Below are 17656 nucleotides of genomic sequence, written 5' to 3' on the forward strand. Positions count from 1 at the left end.
TTGGACTGGATGACCTTTAAAGCTGCCTTCCAGCCCAAACTGTTCTGTGATTCTGTAATTCTATTTTATTATCATGCTGATAGTACCCACCGATGGGAGAGGTCAAGTTTATGTCATGTGTCATTTTTACAGGTGATTAAAAATAACTCAGAAATAAGTCAAAAGATAGAAGTTTTAATGGCTGGGGAGAGATTGCATCAAAGAAAACTGTACATGTGATAAAAATAGATGCTACACCAAAGCTTATGTAAAAATGACAAACATAATTTAAACAGATAGAGAACAAAATCAGAGCTCATTCCATATTTGCATATTTGCACTCTGGGTGCTGTGTTGAGGCACCTTATTCATGAACTTTGATCAGAGGATGACATGTGACTTCACTACATTCCACTATTTTCTTTGGGTGAATACCACTCAGTGTAACTGTACTTGATGATCTTTTTGCTAGAAGGGATGTTTGCATTGAAATCTCAAAAAGATGTTAATAGCTGTAAACTGCATTTCTAACTCTCAGACTTTCAAGAGGTTTGGCCTACTCAGACCTGTTTAATTAAAATGCCCCTTCTCGGTCATCATCTCCAAGGTTGTTGACACCAATACATTTTTTTTTAAAGCTTGATGAAATTTTCCAGTTTTGCTTTGCATGGCTTTTGATTTATTGCTAGTTTATTTCGACACTTTCAGAGGCAGATCCCCACTGGCTTTAACGCGGTATTCAGAGAAGCTAGCTTCTTATCATAGAAATTAATTCAGTTTATGTTTTCCAGAATCCAATTTTTTGATGGCAAAATTCAGCATAAAACTCACAGATGTTTTCATCTCTCCATGGAGAACTAAGTTTATGGTCATGAAGAGCAATAAGCTGATTGCTGTAAAAAGTTCTGTCATGTGAAATTACTGAGATTACAAAACTCAAACCAGAAGAATTTGACCCTTATTATTGCTAAACCAGTAACAGAACTTTTTTCATAGATTCTGTTTAACCATAAATGTTACATATACTTTTAGAAAATTTTCATGCTACCAGGTTTATTTTAGTAAAAATTGTTCCAGGAAGTAATCTTTTAAACTAAATGTTTAGCAAAAGACTACAATAAGAACATAAACATTTCAGCCAGTGTAACTAAACCATTCAACCAGGACAAAGAAAATGTTCTTCTAATATTTAGGTAGAGAAAATTAATATAGCATGGCATTCCATTAATTACAGCTGGTCATATTTCCTTATAAATCCATCAAGAATGTCAGCAGTCCAAATTTCATCATTTCAAAGATCTAAAAGGAAAAATCCTACCCTGAAGTTCAATAAGACCTTCTAACAAAGCAACAAGAACCAATGAAAATTACCTTTTAAAGATTTATTGAAAATGGTCTTCCTGAAATCAACAAAAAATTCCCTAGTTGACTATTCAAGTCTTGCAAAATTTTCCAAGACTGACCCCTATTGACTGAATATAATGGGAGCCTTCTCCTTGGTATATGTGAACAATGGATCAAAACCTCACTTTAATCAAGTCTGTTGTCCAAACCAGCTCAGGAATCCAACCAGGACATAGATAGAACAGATTTAAATGTAGTTATCTGCTAGATACTGGGAATATGTGCTTCCATTAATACATAATGTCAGTCTTCAACTACTGGAGAGCATGAGTGAAAAACTTTGAAAGAGGGTGCACAAAAAACACTCGAAGCCCATAAAAAAAGAAAATTCTGTATATAAAACCACAAAGGACATAAAGAAATAAAAAATAATAAACACCTAACATCTGATATTCAACTATGACATTTAAAAGGTATGAAAATACAACAATGAACTCAGCAACAACTGGGAATGGCAAACACGGGCTTACAAAGACTCTCAGCAGGAAGAAATCAGTGTACGTATATGATAATGGCATAGGGCTTGGTGGAAACAGGGCAGTTGGGCTTCTTGGTGGTGTTTAAATTCCTTTCATCCACTCTCCATCTCTGTCTCATCATGGGGCTTGGTGTTTTTTGTTTTTTTTCCTTAAATATCTGTGCAGAGTGGACCTGTAGCCAAGTTTTGAGTCTGCACAGATCGATTGCCCCATCCTTTGCCCTCAATGCCCAGACGACTTGCAGACACACTGTACTCTCACCTCAGCTGTTAGTTCCCATCCGAGATTTTTTTCCGGTTTGGTTTGGTTTTTGCTCCAGAAGTAGTGTGCCGTGCCACACAAACACTGCCAAGTGGTGAGTTTCATTCTGTAGCTCCCTTTTGTTTCAGTACATCTGTGTTCCTTAGACTACATTTCCTCTTTGCATCATTAATATCTCCAGATTGTTATTATTGGGTCTTTTCTACCTCCTATCTTTTCCAAATTGTATTCACATATTATTTATTCCATCTTCCAGACTGTTAAAAAAGATGCTGTAGAAAAGTAGGCCATATGACAATTCCCGCAAAAACTCAAACTCCCCATGTCAGAAACCTGTTGTCATTCATTCCTACTTTCACTTTAGAAACCTTTAACCACTTTCAGCCCATGTAGCAGTGTTCCCATCCCTACCACCTGGCATTGTTTTCCAAAGGCAATTTTGTGAAGCACACCTTCTAATGTTTTCTTAACATTCAGAAATATGACCTTTGTTCTCTTCCTTTTGTCTGCCCTTTCTGCCATAAAGCTGAGAACAGCCGCACTACACAAGTTGTTGTGGCACAGTTTGTAGCAGGTACTTCCTATACATGTAGTATTGTTTGCTACCATTTTTCAGATTTTCTGTGGCTCCATCATTTTACTGGACAGATTACATTTACTGGATGCTAAATGACTGTATTTCTCTATCCTGATGCTCACTCCCACTGCCCTTTACAACGTAAACTTTACATACTCTATTTTATGCAGGGCCCAGGGGTCTGGCTTTGAAAACTACCTCTTAGTGATTCAGTACATTCACAAATTTCCTTAAGATGAAGTAATTGCTGATCTTTGCATTTAATTTTACCAGGTATTTACTTACCTGCATTTATCAATAACCACACCAGCTATGATCTTCATTGCTTCTTAATTGCCCATACTCTTTTAAATTTCCCTTTAAATGATAGATTCAAAAAAAAGCAGCTTAGTGGTTCAGTCATATTAAAATCATAATTGATTTTGCCTCACTCCTCATTTATTAATGGACTTAGACTACCTTCTTGCTAATAAACCTCCCAGTAATGAGTTTAGTCCACAGAGGATACGTTTCCTCCTCAACAAACCACCAAGCAATTTAGGACAGTTGGTAGTCTCTGCTTAAGGGAGTCCGAAAACTGGAATAGAAATTTATGCAGGCCATAATTAAAGTACTTTCTGGGAGCTGTGTGGGGAGTTTACCGACATTCTTTGCACCGTGCCCATCTGTGGTCAGTGTAATTAATCCTTGACTCGCAATCCAATGAGAACTAATCCTCACTTACAATTTTTGATAAAGATAAGGCCTCAAACACTTATGCAATGATCAGACTCTGGTTATTTTCTTTCTTTGAACAGAAAATGTTTGTGAAACTGACCACAGATGGAACAGATCTTTTTAGACCTGCTCAGCACTGGGGAAGGCATGAAGACAGCAGAAAAGCCGTTTGCTAGGATAACAGCTGTTCCAGATGTGTGAAAAGCCCAGCACGCACAAAAAAATCAGAAGCAGAACTTTGCCAGTGCACACTTACAAGAGAAGATTACCTCATGGAAGTAAAATATAAATTGTTTCTACTGGAATTACTTAATTGAAAGTACAATTTTACATTTGAGGGAGGGACGATCTTGGGCTGAGGGATAATACACTGCGAGACAAGCCGAAACTCTGAGATTGCGAAGGTTTAATCATGTCCCTGTCTGTGTTTAATGACAAATCCCTGTGACCTCCTTCCCTTCTGGGACTTTAAGATTTTAGGAGCAAGAAACTTATTTGTCCAGCACTTAAAATACTGGGTTCATGATACGGGATGGGGACTCTCATAAATCTAAGCTTGTAGTGCTCCCTAGCAAGAAATTCCTGTAATAATGCAATTTTCTCCTTTCTTCACACAGGATTACTTAGCGACAAGAGAAAGAGGATAGTGAGATAAGTCTTTCTCCCTGCTGCAGCATAGCTGATCTTTTTCAGACTGATAGGATGCTGAGGGGGAGAAAATGGGCTAAACTGGGGGAGAGGAGAGTCCTGCTGGGAGCGATCTCATCAGAGACTGTCGACTGGGAGTGAGACACTCCCTGTTTTCCGCCTCACAGGGAGAGTAAGGCTGAGGACTTGCCTTTTCAATTTGCTGATACTTAATGATACTTTGCTAAGTAAAATACCCTCTAATATATAAAGGAGAAGCAGGTCTAGAAAGAATAACACTTGCACAGAAATTACTTACTTTCTTCTGGACCTCTTCTTTTGGGATCTTTGGATTCTGGAGGTATAATTGGTATTTTTGGTGCACTCTGGGAAGGACAGGGAGTATTTCTCTTCCTGCCATTTTCTTACAGTTTTCCCCATTTTCACACACGTAAATACAAATGCTAAAGGGAGATCAGTTCAAGACTTTACATTCCTCTATACGCAAGTAACCCACATACACTTTCATCCATGGTATTTTATCACCAATGATTAACATGGACACACACACTAAAATGCGGGTGCCAACCAATCAGAATAACAGCAAACTGAACTCCCTTTGCAAGACAAAGATAAAGAATTCTACTAAGTGAGGAAGAATGTAGAATTTGGGAGCAGTTTCAGGGAGAGAACGCAGGAGAGTGTAGCTATTCTAAAAGCATATTTAGTTGTCATTAAACACAGGCGGGGTTTCCAAAGCTAAAATACATGTTAACACATTCCAAAATACTTCTAATAGAATATTTTTTCACTACTTCAGTACAGCAAATGATGCAAAGCCAAAATTCCCCAGACAATGCACAGAACATTAGAGAATTAGTTTAACATTCTTACAACCCTGCAATTTTATTTAAACAAATTCTTCCCTACCCAATTCCCTGCAGAGAAGTATTGTACCCTTTTGTTGATTGTAGTGGACATATTGCAGATCTCCGATTACCTTCCCAAAGGACCACCCACTACAAGAACTTTTTTGTGTTGCAAGCACAGCTTAGTTCATTCCCCTCCTAGTCACCTTCTTTTTTCTTTTCTTCTTTTTTTTTTCTTTTTTTCCCCCTCAATTTTAATTTTCTTAACATTCTTACAGGCTGTGGATGAACTGACAGACTAGCCTGCCATCTGTTCTTTCATGACATGGTGCAACCTAATCAATTATCCCCAAACCACTTTGGAGTAAATACATGTCTACAATAATAATAATTAGTCAGTTAAAAAGAAAACAGCATCATGCAACTCCCGGTGGGAATTAGGTAGATTTCAGAACACAGCATTTTATTAACTGAGATTTTCAGACCAGGAGAAGACAACTTTGGATGGAAAAAAAATCACCTTCAGTAATTTATTTTGAGATATGAGTACAAGACAGCATCCCTAGGCTTTAAACATCTTTGACCCTTTTTAACCAGTGATGCCAGATTCAAGTTAATGTGCCACTCATGAGTTTCTAAGATTTTGCTATTAATATATGTGTTAGAATAAGCCTAAGCACTTGTATTTGTATAGGAACCATATTAAAAGCATAAGTATTTAAAAAATCACCCAATGACAAGGACATGACATTATTATAGTGTTATAATGTAGTGTAATTCCTCACACTCATGTGTACGGCCAGACATCTTCGGGGAGAGATTTGTCTTCAGCAACAAGCACAAGTAAAACTCCTGAGCAAGAAGAGCACATGACACATGCACCCACTTGAAGAACAGGCAAAATGCAGAAACGCAAACTGCTAAGACAGAAAACAGGTTTGCAATAAAATAATAGGACTTAAGAATTTCAGGAAGATTGCAGTTAATATCAGTCAATACCAAGATCACAGAAAGCCATTCCTTATGAAGTTAATCTGAACATCATTTTTCACAATGGAACTGTTTGCTATTTTAACTCTATGACATTGATTTAGACAGAATACACTAGAAACTATACAACTGAATCTACTGATGGACATTTAAAATACATCTTAACACTTGAGTGCTTAGCACATGCTCAGTATTTTCACTTTTGCAACATGATGGAAGCAATAAATAAATCAGAAAGATTCAATGTTCCATTGAATTCCTTACCAGCAAACTGCCAACTAAAATTTCAGTCAAGGAACCTGTGCAATCTCAGTGAATAGATCACACTGATGGATCAGAAGGAAGAATTTCCTCATTACTGGCTTTACTTTGAATATGAAAGTATTGGTATGGTGTACATTCTATGGGTTCTATCCTGAAAGAAGACAACATGTGTAGATGTGCTACCGAATGGCATTTCTGCCATGTTTTTAAGAGTTAGGGATGTGGCAATAAGTAAAATAACTTCAAGTTGACAAGTTCTGTCCCAGATCTTTTCTAAATGGTCAAAACTTCTCATCTTAACCAGGTTCCTTTAACCTTCCCCCTGGAAAACCAATTCAATTTTACCAGTAAGTTAGAAAACAACATTGCAATGTGAATCTGGATGTTTTACCCAAAACTGCCTGATCTGCCTGAGACAATGTAGACAATCTCCTGCAAAGTAAGGAGCAAGAAGAGTTGTAGAAAATATCTTAGAGGCTATAACTTTGACATATATAAATATCAGACCACCTTCTGTAGTATATCATAATCTCAGTAACTCTAAATGAGAATACTGAATACACTGGATATGTGTGTTTGCTGGCATGCTGCCTCATCTAGCAAGGCAATTATCCATAAAATATAATGCATGGCAGCAAAGAATCTCACACTTTATGATGCAGACTTTCACATGCTAGATTTTGTCTGTTCTTACTCATAGATGGTGAGGCATGAGGCAGACTCAAGCTCACATGCCTGTGGCCTTGTTGCAGCTTTGCAGAAGATAAACAATTAGGTGGGAACATGGAGAGAGAGAATGAATAGAAGTCTCTGCCATGATGCAGGCCAGTGAAGATAAAGCAATGAGCCACAGATGATTTCCACTGGTCCCTTTGTGACTGCTCTGCTGTGATTTCTGTGACATGTATGTATCAACATATTTGCCTGTTTAGGTTCTCGTACCACTCCTCCTCCTGCAGAAGCCAAATGCTTCTGGCATCCTGACAATTATGTTTCACTTCCAATTTTCTAGGTCCTTCAAAGGAGCATTCACCTTTCTGTTGCAGCTGCTGACCTCTTGCTTCTGCCTGTTTCTCCATGTTTTACCATCCACTTCAGAAAGGGGCTAGCAATTATGTGCCTGATGTTTCCCTAACCTTGACCACCTTGAAATGTGATTTTGTGATTTTTGTTGAAATGTAGGACATGGATCCCTTGCAGGCTTTTGCAAACATGAGAGTTCCCATGTGTCGTTGACACTGATGAATTGCTAGATCACTACAGAACAACTTGGAAATGGCAACGGAGCTGGCTCCACTGCAGCTAACTGGAGCTCCTGAGAGGGACCAGAGGGGTTTTTTGATTCTTTTTATTATGTGATATCAATTAAGCATTTAACAAGTTACAATAAAAAGCAACTTTTCAATGGAATTTTTAATGCAATGAAAACAAATTACCTTCAAGATGGTTATCATTTGGAATCTTGAGGAGAATGGAAATAAGGCAAATGCCAACACATATTCATCCAGATTGCCCATAACAACTTGCCAGGCATCCCTGTTTCAAATCAAGTAAATCTGTGCAGCTTCTCTTTGACAGCAACACAAAATCCCGTGTGAAATGCACTGAATGGCACAGCTGAGGCAGAATGTTAGCAGAAGATACTGCGCCAAGCAGCTTTTGTTTTGAAGTGGGTACTTCTGTTATGCAATCCTCTTAGAATTTGCTTCTTTCAAAGAAAGAAAGACCAAAAAAAAAAAAACCTCAGCAAACAAAAACCACAAATCCCATACATTTCTCAACTTGGTTGAAATTTCTGCAGTTGGACACAGTCTATTCACAGCAATTCTAAAATTCTGGCATTGGCTCAGAGACTATATTTGTAGCCCTCAGCTGGAGTAAAGGACCAAACAATGCATGATGGTGGGGATGAAGGTGTTTAGCCAAAGACAGAAGCTTCAACTCTCTACACAAGAATGATGCCCATAGAAAAATAGGGGTGGAATTCACTAATATCAACAATGTGCTGATTAGGCACATGAACAGCTTTAACAACTCACTTTAATTCTGAGCCTTTCTGAGACTTTTTGTAGTCACAAGGAAGACGAGACTATGAACAGAACTTTGTGGATATGAAAACATTAATTTACTATGCGTAAGATCTTGTCCATGTATTTTGCATATATCCAAGAAAAGAAAACCTAAACTTAATGCTAAAAACTTCTGAGCCGTTCATCAAAGACTCACTTGAGCAACAGGTATGAGGGAGAGTGCAGGCAGGGAACTCCGTGTATCATTTCTCACATAAAAACCAGCCACAAATGCACTCTCAAGGTGTGGGGATGAGTAAAATACTTGTCCTTTCTCTACTTCTTTGCCCTTGGGAGAATTGGGGAAGGAGGCACACAGTGGAGAGAAGATGAGGTGTGGACTCTGTTTCCTGTCCATGAGGCACACCGAGCAAAACAGAGTATGCATGAAGGCATGGACAGCATTGCTCTGAGGAGTGGTCTGAGGAGTGGCTCTGCAGGCCACCTGTTTGGAAGGGAGAAACCGTCCGTCCTTGAGCTCTCCCACATTTGTAAAACATCTGACACTATGCTTTTGCAACCTCACTCTACATATGTTTTCTCACCAGTATACACAATGTTACAGGCACCATTCCTCCTCCCCCAAACACAAGGATCCTTTCTTTTCACTCAGGCACATTGTCATAGCTGCAGATTCCCGCTGCTTATTTCTGGTGTGATGTCCATATGCACAGCATTTCTAGAGATGTGTTGCTGTCTTTGCAGTATGGGTAGAGAAATATCATCTTTGCCATCTCCCTTGACCAATGCTCCCTCCACACTGCACATTTTTTGGAGATTACTTATTTTCTGTTCCCTCTGTTCTCTGCAAAGTGTATCCAACATGTCACAGAGCAAGAATACACTTGGTGCTTCCCAGGACACATTAGCAACTTTAGTATCTTTCATCTTCTCTGACCTTTTCCATGATGTTCTCAGAACCTCATAAAGTGTCGTGACAATATGGGAAAAAACGCTCCAGTGCTCTTTGCACATATGTGGGCTTTCTCTTGTGTTGCACTCAAGTTCAGTTAGATGTTCTTCACCCTTTGATCTTCTTTAATCAGAAGAAGGAAGGAGGCTGAGGAAGGAGAATATGAGCTTTCTTTCATGCTTGTTCTAATTCTTAGGTCCAATAAAGAGAACAGAGCAAGGATGCTCAGGGAATTAAGTGCAAGACAATCAAAGAAATGACTGAGAGGAGTCTGCACCCTGCCAGCTATCCTGAGCTTTGCCCCTCACTCATATGGCTTAGCTTTGGAGAAGGAGGGCTTCTCTGTTAACAGAGGTTAGTGTCTTTACTCCCCCCACCCCCTTCTCTACCACCTCATGCTCATCTTTATTAGCTTTTTCACACTACACAGTCTTCTCATCGATTACAAGGGCCAGCACAAAGCAGCCTAATGATGGGTCAGTCTTAATGAGAAAAGCGGCTGCTCTTGAAGTGGTGTGGCTTCGTCCTGCACCCTGCCGAGTCCTGGCATGCAGAGCTTTGCCTCCTTTTGGAGAGCAGCGCCATGGAAAATCAACAGTCAGCAGCCTGGTGCCTCAGAACAGAAAGGGCCATGTGCATGGCTATTTAGTGCTGTAAAAGAGAGAGCATTTGCACAAATGGGAGTGAACATAAGGAGGCCTTCAGAGAAGAATGGGGCCTTGGCAAATTTATAGACTCCCCTGAAAGAAAGTGATTACAGATCATTATCCAATTGAGGCAGATTGATGGGTTAGGGTCAAAGTAATACTGCAGAGCTCACTGGAGGGACAATGCCTGCTTGTCAGTTCTGTCCAGTAAAAGAAAGAGAAGGGAAACTACCACACAGAGAGGAAAAGCTTAAGCTTTTCCAGCCCTATCTGAGAAATTGTTTCTTATCTTAAACATGTGTCCTTTAAAAAAAAAACCAAACCAAAACAAAACACAAAAAAACCAAGCAAACAAAAAAACCAACCTGAAATTGCAGGACCAGTATCACCAAGTTAAAACTGCACATACAGAATTTTGAAATAATTGTGCAAATAGTGTGCAAACAGTGCACACCGAAAGTCTTGTGATCAGTACTCTCAGAAATCACGAGTACTAGCATGAGTAAGGGATAAATTGCATCTTTGCTTCATTTATATTAAAAAACCCAAAGAGATCTATTAAAATAAATGTGTATATATTTTTTAAATTTTGATGAAAGAAGAATGTTTTGTTAACAGCTATGGTTGAACAGATTTGAAACTCTGTAACATCTGGTCAGGCGAAACTCAGCAACACTGACATTGAATAAAACAAGAATAAATGTGCTTCTATTGTTTCTTCTATATTAATTTTTAGAGTGTTTAAAAGTGCTTTGCATTCATGCACTTTTCAAATAGCCATAGAAATGGAAACAGCATGGCCCAAAGAGAAGCTCACAGCATTTGCTGTGTATTTGCCTTACATTTTCCAATACGATTTTGGAATGTAAAGAATTGGAGCAAAGAGAGAAGACAATGCATTCATGAGAGACTTGATTTATTCAATTGTGTTTATTTATTAACTTCTCTGTTGTTCCCCATGTGTCAGAAGTAGAGCACCACACACGTTTCAATGGCCGTGTCCTCATGTACCAGTGGTTAGAAGAGTAACACTGGCCTTGTTTCGAGTAAAGGCTCAGTAGGGCAGTTTGGCCTTGGGGCCACTGTCTTGAGAGTTTAGCAAGGGTTCCCTCAAGTTTTGTTACAAAACCTCCACAGACATGAAAGCTACAGCCCCAGCACTCACTGTGTCTTTCCCGGAAACTTGTGTACTCTTGCAGAGGGTGTTCAGACACCAAAGGACCTATCCTGACTCAGAGTCCATTGGAGAGAACACAGCAATGCTAGAGTCACCTGATAAAATCTGTAGGAATACCAGGTACAAGTACTGGTACTCTAGTTCCCATCTGTTGCAATGACAGAAATGATCTGTACCGCAGCCATTAGATAAACTCTGGCTCAGCTTTGCAAATAACTCTGAGTCCACTCCAACTTACTAGTTCTCACCTAAAGCAGTAAGGATAACAAAGGAAATAAAAACATTGTTGGCGTCATATTCATCTGCAAGTTCTAAAGGTGTTAAAAGCATCAGGAGAGACTCAGACTCTCACTTCATGCAGTATCTCTTGCATTCAGCATGTGTTGGGTTTTTTTCATTTGGTAGCAGCCCAGCTGCAGGATGATCATGTGCCTTCTACAGAGTACTCCTACCTAGAGTTCTCTAATATTTTTGCTGAAAGGAAAGAGATGACTCATCAAATTACTCTTTCTTTTTGCGGGGGTTCCCCCAAATTCTTAGCACCGCTGTTGTTATGTTCTCTTTTATGATTCTCAAAACCACTGAATTTTCAGTGTAATTGACAGCCTTTCTCCACTGCCCTGAGATAGATTGTCGTCTCATATTCTATCTATAAACCAAAAAGGACCCAAATGACATTCATCTCAGAAAAATTCTAGAAAGAGCCATGGGGTGTCTGTACAATGCCAGTCCGCATAAGGCACCTTCCCCCACCTTGGTGTCAGTGAAACCAGAGTTATATTACATGGTTAAAAAAAAAAAATCTGTGGTTGGTTGCCTACCTTACTCTGTTGGCTAGGCTGGAGTTTTAACCTGAACATGTAATCCCTGAACTAAGTTTAACTCTTTAAATCTTTTCCCATTTTCCTCGTTTATCATTTTGTTATTGGGTGATTCCATGTCACACATTCTGGAATCTCTCAGCATATGATGGAGCTGTAATTGAGACAGGATAACACCTATAAGATGACATACATTATGCTAAAATATGTTTTGTCTTGTCTTTCCTTCCAACTCTTTTCTGTCTTAGACTAACAATATTCTTTCTTGCTGTTCTTGGTTTAGAAACAACTTGTATCTACTCTTTTCCTGAAGTTTGCTAGCATTTGTTTCCACTTGCTTCCTCTAGTTTGGCAGGAGATGTGCATATGTGCAGGACTCCATATGTTTTCAGAGATAATCTGCTTTTTACTACCAGTAAGAATAACCTTGAGTACATATTGCACTGTCACAGCATATTTTCTATAGGAATCAGAAAGTAGAACTGGTGCGTTGGAAAAGTGGACCATATTTTTAAAGGCAAATTCATAAACCCTGTTTTTATGAACAGAGCAAGCTGAGGGATGGGGGTGGGGAATATCACAGGAAAACAGATGTGTACTTATGATCCAAACTCTCTGTCCTACTAACATCATGTTTATGTTGGAGCTGATCCATGGAGAAGTCTCCCTCTAAAAGGAGGCTGGGTGCTGAAATGTCCATACCATTTCAGTGAATTCGGCGTGAGCGCACCAAGTGGAACACAGCACAGAGCAAGGTCGAAGGAGAGAAATGGCTGTTCCCTTCCACTCCAATCAAAAAAGCCATCAGCTATTCAGAGGCAAAAAAAAAAAAACAACAACAGAAACCAAACCACAAATCCTAGAATCACTCAGCTGGGAATAAGGGAGAAAAAAAGAGCATTTCTCTTAAGGACACTTTCCATTCTATTTATAGCTATAGTTTGTATGGTGCTTAATGCTTGACCCACGGGGTTCATAGGTAAGTAAGAAATGCACAGATGTGTGTATTCTAAGTTATATTTCATCCATATGTGCAAAATAGTCAGAGGAGAGCTACAGAAAACTACCCACTTGGGGTAGCAACCTTCCTAGCCCAGGAAAAACATCTGATTCATGCTAAGTCTATCCTCTGGCAAACCCTGAGTTTCAATAATGATTGAGTAAAAATCCAGAGCAAAATCCTGAGACATTCGGCATTGGTGGAATCTTTGTCACAAACTTCATAGGATGCATGAGTTTAGCATGAGTAAGCCTTGCTCTATAATTGTTTTCATTGTACAAGGTTTACAATACTGTAAAGTGGCAAAGAAGATACAATCTTCCCTCAAAAAGGATGTACATACAGCCTCCCAGTGTGAAAAGGGTAAGAGGAGAATCAGGTCTGCTTCAAATTTTGGTATCCTGGAAGAGTTTCCTTATTTTTAAGTTCTTGAGGCAATGGGAAATAAAAAAACCTAACTTTCTGCCTAATAAAGCTTCCTCTGTTTCCCTTTTATTTTTTAAATAATTTTTTATTGTTGTTGTCTGAGTTATTGGCTTGGTGTTTTTTAGAGAAGGGAGGCACCTTGGCTGTGTGCATGAATTGGACTCACTAAAACATGTTTCTGCCTGCTGAGTCTTATTGTAATGGCTTCCTGTGTTCTTTCTGTTGATACAGCATCCCCTCTACACAGAGCTGGCAGAGTACTGACAACAACTTCAGATACATAATTTGTTTAAGAAAAAAAACCAAAATTGGGCTGTATTATCCATGATGAGTTTCTCAATTCAGCCTACAAACAACGTGAACTACAAAATAGGTTTAGTGCCTTTCTTCCCAGGGAAGATCATCTCCCTTGCACTCTCAGGTGGAAAGACTCTTAGGGATGTTGGCATAGCAGGTGCCTACACTTGTTGTGTAAATGGAGATTCCTACACAGAGCAAATCTCCCTGAACCTCTGAAGTCTCCTCTTTACCAACAGAGCAGCTCTATTACCTCAGTTATACTGGGCTACTGCCTTTGATTTATCAGAAGATGTATCCTGGTGTTACATTACATATGGGTAGCAACATTTTTGTAGCTATAAAGCCTAAGAACATGAGTCACATCATATATATATATAATATAGTTTATATGTAATTTCTATTTAGAACAGCATAATCAAGTGCAATATTTTAGGAAATATTGACGAAATGAAAAGTATAACCCTTCTATAGGAACTTGTATTTATTCATAAAACTATGAGTAAAAGGGTATTTAATTTTACCAGTTAAGTAAAAAATGTCTAAAATATACTTTCACATTCTCTATGATTTTTCCGTCCCTAAAGACATTTTTGGCTACTGAAATCATGGCTTTATGCACAAAAAAAAGCTGAATAACCTCTCTATACCAGGTCATTCCCTCAAATCAAACCCAAGTCTATAACAGGGCTGAAATTTGTTACCACATGCCCACTCTTTACAGGCCTGTGTAAAGGACAAGGTGGACAAACTGTAGCAGACAGGCAGGCTGTAACACCCCAAGAAAAATACCATGGAAGCAGATTCAGCAAAAGAGGTCTGAACACGAAGGATTAATTATATCCTGTACCCTTCCAAGTGGTCCTGCACTATTGAGACTGAGGAAAATGAGTGATGAAGATGCTGAAGCCTGTACTTTTGAGCGTGTGAAAACTATTCTGTGACTAGAACAAGGGTCACGCATTTTCAAAGTCAGTTCAATTAAGCAAAACGCCAGTCCCAGTTCCTTGGACCCACCAATTAAACTGCAGCCAAAAATGTTGCCCATTTGAACCACAGAGGACTTAGTGTATTTATAGTCCCCAAATGCCTATGGTCTAATCAAAACTGTCATATAGCAAGAAGCCAGCCAAGAAACTCAGACAGTTTGGTTAATGAGACAAAGAGCAGCTTCGTATTCATTCCCTCCTAAACAAAGATCTGAGGAAAGGGTATGGACTGGTGGGGGAGAGAGAGCACAAGTACAGCAGGCCCAAAGAGAAGGGCACAAGCAGACAGTCAGTTAGGTAATGCATCCAAGCCTGATCTGAAGACTCATGGCAAACAGAGCAGCCATTCATGCACTGACATGCAGATCAGTAGAAGTAATCACATGCTTGCCTGGTACTTATGGATGTGTCTGCAAAACAGCACGTGGCAACATATGATGAAACTCAACTCCTGATCACACACTACAGTGACAAAATGAAAAACATCTTTGAATTTTTTCCCATTAAAAAACAACTGTATTTTTTTAATCCAAAATACTTTTTTCCCCAACTGAATAATTATCAGTAATGTTAAAAAACTCTCCTTGTATTGTGCTCCATATCTGAATTGTTTCTCTTTCTGGTTATCTGACATTTTTTATCTTCCAAGAAAATATATCAAGCTCTTCCACAAAACCATAGATGTTAACTATTCTTAAGCACATGACAAATGCATTCTCTGTTTCAAGGCACACATTGATCAAAAGAAAACCTAGAAAATAATTTTCCTTCCTATTGGGTGCTACTTCCTGTTTGGCCAGATGCATTATCTTGTTTGCATTCTCTGTTTTTGAAGCATCTGCTAGCAGTTACTGTCAGAAATGTGATTATGACCATGGTCAACCAATAGCTTTAGCTGGTGGATTCTGTGCTCTGAGCAAATTGCAGATATTGATGCCTTAGGTTTTAACTTTTATATTTTTCAAATTTTGTACTGCTTGGTGTGCGACTCTGAAGTTTCTTGTAGCCTGTTAATTTCTGCTCTCTCCTGCTAGGTAGACATAACAAAGCCTCTCCGGCCCTGCTTTCCAAGGACACCAAGACTGTCCTAGGCCAAAAGTATAAACCAAAAGCCTCTAAAGTGGGGGGGCAAGCTGAGGGGAATTACATCATTAAACTGAAGCTTTAATTGGAGAATTAACCTGCTATACAAATGAACCAAACCTATAAAAAAGTGAAGAACTCATGACCTGTCATCCATCTTGGGGTCCATTTTGAGAACAGCTTGAGGCTCCCAAGGGGTACCTTTGAAGGCCTTTCAAATAAATACCTGTTTTATTCCCTCACTCCAGTCTAGTCTCTGTTTCTAGGAGGCCTCTTAAGGTATCAATATTGCTTTCACTGACTCAAGCAACACATGCCAGCAAGCACAGCAGAAGAGTTTGGGCTCTGTTTTCTACAAGGACAAGATCAAGCCTATCTACAACAGATCAGAAAGCCGCAAAATTGAATAAATCCAGGCTAAAGGTTTCCCAACAAATAATCACGCTATGGGCTCCAGCAAGGGCTTGTATCTTTTTCTTTGAGAGCTGAGTTAAGCCATTCAACTCACTAGCAAGTTTGGGCAAAGAGGGTGCTCACAGGCCAAGACCTAAGAGCTTACAAGCAGTTCTGCAACCCCAAGGTTGTCTAGAAGCTGCAGTAAAATTAAAAAAAAAAAAAAAAAAAAAAAAAAAGAAGAAAAGAAACATAAGTTATCACTCTCCTGGCAGGGTTTTGGAAGCATTTGTAATGTTGGCAGGGAAAGGAGCTGTTGAGTTGTACCATTATCTTTAGGAGGTAAGGTAGAATGGGATTTCTTCACCTCTCCCTTTTTTCAGGTGTCTGGTGTGTGTTTTACACCAAGAGAAAAAGCAAAGAAAATTAGAAGAAACATCAACATGGAGCATCTGTTTTAAATGGGGAAGCTTTCTCATATATTTGTTTTTCCTAGCAATACCTTGGAGGGAAGGCAGTCAAAACTCCAACGTATCCCAAGAACCTATTTTCTGCCAATATGATATGAAAGCAAGAATAGTAAACATGAGGAGTACAAATGAGCTGGTTGGTTAAATGTGGCCACAAAACAGTGTGTTAATAGGAAAAGGGACAGTGGGTGGCGGGGTGAGAAGAACAAAAACATAGTGTCACCTAATTTGTTAAATCTGTGAAAACCTCACACTGGAAACTGTTCTGTTACATCTGCCTGGGAATCTCCAAAGATTAAAAGGGCAACACAGGCAGTTTTAGGATTGCTGGTACAAAAACTTCCTCAAATAAGGAATACAAGTAACTGTGGCTTTCATACTGGTCTAGAGGAGCCCTCAAAAGTTATAAATAATTTGTGCAAGCCTCTTATCATCCTGAAATACGTGTGATTAGAAATCTGCTAGAACTAAGCTGCCAGAGGCAGCAGTCCCGTTGCATACTGTTGGCCTGTATGTCAGATACACGGCATTTTCCTAAATGCTGTCAGGGATAATCTGCCACATAACCATCTTTTAGATGATACTTTGAGACTGTGATCCTTTAGTACAAATAGAAATATGCTTAAATTATTATGCTGCCCATTACGAGGATGATCACTGTTCTTGTACAGAGGAAAATATTACCAGATATCCAAATACACACTAAACACCAGAGCAAGGTATCAGGGGTGAACAGAAGCACAAACCAGCCCAAAGGCGGAGACACAGAAGTGGCTATGGCCTAAAGAGATTTTGTCTCCTCTGCTTCTATTCAGGAAATCCAGGTTTGCTTTTCCACTTATTTGAGAACCATAAATCTACTGGAAAGGCAATACACTTGAGTAACTGTGCCACAAACTTGTCTCCAGGAAATATCCAAACAACATAGTAATTTTCTTCTGAAGTCATAGGACATTCCTGAATGCTGTTATTTCCTTTAATGTAAAATGGTAAGGTCTTTCAATTAGTTTTTTTTCCAATAATTTCATCACCTCCTGCTCCAAATCAAATAATTTTCATTAAGTTTTGCATGTTGTCACATGTGGGTGGAATTTGCCTTGAATTAATCTGAAGCCCAAAGTCTTCTGATCCTGATTTTTTCTGTGAGAATAAAATAGCACACTGGGTTTTGGCATGGAAGAAACTGGCCACCAGAAATATTGCT

The 17656-nt window shown here is 39.1% G+C and overlaps 1 long non-coding RNA gene across 1 annotated transcript in view; it reads left to right on the forward strand.

The window, feature by feature from the left end:
* LOC121674668 overlaps window positions 1-10495 on the forward strand; it is a 52596-nt gene extending 42101 nt beyond the window's left edge. Inside the window, exons 4-5 of the long non-coding RNA XR_006019754.1 lie at window positions 3498-7071; window positions 7180-10495. This is a non-coding gene — a long non-coding RNA (uncharacterized LOC121674668). The remainder of the gene's footprint in view (window positions 1-3497; window positions 7072-7179) is intronic.
* The last annotated feature ends 7161 nt before the right edge of the window (window positions 10496-17656 follow it).

This window comes from Corvus kubaryi, unplaced genomic scaffold (assembly GCF_017639235.1).
Source record: "Corvus kubaryi isolate FWS band 111438036 unplaced genomic scaffold, C.kubaryi_AGA036_p1.0 69, whole genome shotgun sequence".
Taxonomy (NCBI): domain Eukaryota; kingdom Metazoa; phylum Chordata; class Aves; order Passeriformes; family Corvidae; genus Corvus; species Corvus kubaryi.